Source organism: Martes martes (genome assembly GCF_963455335.1).
Source record: "Martes martes genome assembly, chromosome: 4".
Classification (NCBI taxonomy): domain Eukaryota; kingdom Metazoa; phylum Chordata; class Mammalia; order Carnivora; family Mustelidae; genus Martes; species Martes martes.
This window is the reverse complement of record NC_137891.1, coordinates 151,251,505-151,255,086: the sequence shown is the minus strand read 5'-3', so window position 1 is coordinate 151,255,086 and position 3,582 is coordinate 151,251,505.

The window sequence follows — 3,582 nt, the reverse complement described above, 5'->3', positions numbered from 1 at the left end:
CGAGCCATATTCATGATAACAAGCAATGATACATGGTCTAGAGGTCTTATAACAACATTAAATATAGTGTTCTATGCATATATATACGGTGCATTTGTCCAGGTAATGTAAAGATTTTGCTTAGGAAAGCTACTGCAGATTCTTTCTTAAATAAAATATGGTCGTGGTGGTTGTTTGTAACAATGGTCTAATTTCACTACCTAGTCTCAACATTAGCGATGAATGAGATAGATGAGAAAATTAGTATTTAATACTCTGTGTTCAACACTTTGTATGTTATCTTATTTAACCCTGAAAATATGCATATGAAATAAATATTACTCCCATATTACAGACAAAGAAAACCACAAAGGAAGCCAAGTAACTTGCTCACAGCCACATAGCTAATAAGTGTCTGAGCTAGGATTGAAAAGCATTGCTCGATTCTAAAGCCTAGGCTCATCAGAAGGGGAGACGAAGCATGAAAAACTGTAGACTCTGAGAAACAGACTGAGGGTTTTAGAAAGGAGCAGGTGGGGGGATGTGTGAGCCTGGTGGTGGGTATTAAGGAGGGCATGTATTCATGGAGCACTGGGTGTGGTACATAAACAATGAATCTTGGAACACTGAAAAAATAAAATTAAATCTAAATAAATAAATAAAGTTAAGATTGAGAAATCTAAAAAATAAATAAATAAATACATAAATAAATTAAAAAAAAAAAAAAAAGGTAACTACTTTCTTGGCAAGTGAGGTCCAGAGTGACTTGAGAGCTCAACTGCCAGTTACATCTGAGTTCAACCAAATGTCCTCCCTCCAAGTTTCAAGATCCTATTCTTTCCAATTGCTATGGTCTAATATTTGTGTCCCCTGGTCCCCCAATCCATGTATTGGAATCCTAACACCCAATGTGATGGTGTCAAAAGGTGAGACCTCCAAAATGTGAGTAGGTCCTGAGAGTGGAAGCTTCATGAATGGGACTAGCATTTTTATGAAAGAAATCTCAAAGAATGTCTTAGGCCCTCCCACCATGTGAAGATATGAGAAGGCTGCAATGCATTAAATGGTCCTCACTAACCATGCTACCACCCTGATCTCAGACTTTAAGGCTCCAGAAGAGTGAGAAATAAATTTCTGTTGTTTATAAGCTACCCAGTCTGTGATATTTTGTTGTAGCAGGTTGAACCAACTAAGACACCAATCAATTTTCTGAGTTTTCCTCAGAAACTTGGTGGAACTATGAATCCTACTGACTAATTCAACAATATATGTGATTAAATTTTACATTTTCTTTCTAGGAATATCAGCCCTGTGGCCTTTGGATATAAGAGATTTTATGACTATCAAGGCAGCTCTCTCTTTCTCAGATCACAACTTCAGCTGAGAGATGTAAGATTTGAACGTGTCATTTTCTTTCTCTAAACATTCAATACAGCCAGTAGGATATATTCCACACTAGTTCTCTTAGTCATAATTATCATAATGTTCAAATGCAGCAATTGCTTGCATTAATAGGTGAGTTGTTTCAGTTGTTATTTGTTGACAACCATCTGTAGGTAATAGCGTGATTATTTGTGGTGATATTGCATAACATGAACTACTAGTATCCCACTTTCTTTTTTTTTAAAATTAAATGTTTTATTTATTTTCAGTGTAACAGTATTCATTGTTTTTTCACCACTCCCAGTGCTCCATGCAATCTGTGCCCTCCCCAATACCCACCACCTGGTTCCCCCACCCTCCCACCCCCTGCCCCTTCAAAGCCCTCAGGTTGTTTTCAGAGTCCATAGTATCCCACTTTCTATTGGTAAGGATCTCAGCACTACATTCAAGCTCAAAGGCATGACTAAATAAAACCCCAAATTCAATCTTTTCTGGTTTATCTCTTGGGACCATTCCCAGTATCTAATCTGGATGGGTTAAGGTCCACTTAGCAGAAAGATACTACACAGTAATTTAAACAGGGTAAGGCTAGTGTAAAGAATTATGAATTGTTACAAGGAATTATTTAACAAAAAGAGAAGAGATTTCTAAAGAGAATAGAATAGGAGATATAGAGAATAGCACTACCTCCAGGAGTGGGCAGAGCATTCAATGAAGTAACAAATCTGAAAAAGGGCTCCACTCAGGCTGTGATCTAACCCTCATTGGACATGGTGAAGCTCTGGTTCACTGAGTTACCAGGGGAAGTAATCTAGGAAGGTGTCCCACTGATAGAACTCACCAGGGCTGCTGCACACTGTCCAGAAAGTTGCCTTCTAGGGAACCAAAGGAAGCCATTAATGGTAAGATACCACATGCTGATGGTCATTAAATGCTGTTGGCTGCCACACATTGCAAAAGAGACTTACTACAGAAGCCCACTGAGAAAAGTATACTAAAACCAGGAAGAGAAACCGGTGTTTTTCTTTAGTGTCTCTCCAGCACCGTGTCCTGACAAATATTATCATTGTATCATCAGGCAAAAGAGAAATGTTTACAGGCTGAAGTTCCATTTTACAGAGCAGGCAATGAAGTATGGACTGGAGCTGAAAGGTACTCAAAATATCTCTGAACAAACTACTTATTAATCATAATGGTGTGAAACCTGATCCCTTAATCAAATGACAGAGGTTAACCTCACCAATGATGGAAGAAACCACTATGTGGGCTACTTAATGTGATGTAATTTAAAAATCCAAGAATTTTTTTATGTTCCTGCAAAGATGCATAACCTGAATCTAATTATAAAGAAATGTAAGAAAAAAAAAAACCAAATAAACATTCTGCAAAATAACTCTCCTGCAGTGTTCAAAACAGTTGAGATCCCAAAAGCCAAGAAGGGCTAAGGCACTCTTCTATATTGAAGGAGAATAAAAGAAATCTGATCACAAGAATCTTTGGCTATAAAAGACATTATTGAGACAGGTAGTGAAGCTTTAGTGGGATTTCTAGGAGTTCTTTGTACTGTGCTTGCAGTCTTTCTGTAAGTTAATATTATTTCAAAGCAAAATAAAAGAGTAAGTTAAATAACACAGTCCTATCTGTTGATACAACTGCATGTCTCACCAAAGCAAATACAAATTCCTTAGAATGCCTTCAAAGAATTCCCATGGGCAAAGTTCAAAAATATATAAGCTCATAGTAAAAAAAAATCATAAAACACCCAAGGAAACAACATATCATATATGAAAACCAGCATAAAGTCAGGTAGCAGAATCAGATCCATAGACTGCAGAATCATTACAAACATAACATAAAGTATTCATGTTTATTATACTTTTTTAAAAAGAAGGAATGAGAATATGGATAAAGAGCAAGAGATTATTTTTTTAAACAACAAGCATAATATAGAAAACAAATGAATTTCTAGAAATGGAAAATGTTATACTCAAAATGAAGATTAGGAAGATAAATTTGAAGGAATTATTTTACACTTAGCACAGGAAAAAATGAAAGCAATTAAGACATAGGGAGGATAAATTAAGAAGGTCTAATTAGTTTTCAGAAGGAGAGGATAGAGTGAATGGAGAAGCAGCAATATTTTAAAAGATAATGCCTTAGAATTATTCAGAACTTAGAAAGTTCAGGAATCCCAACAAATACCAAGAATGATAAGCAGAA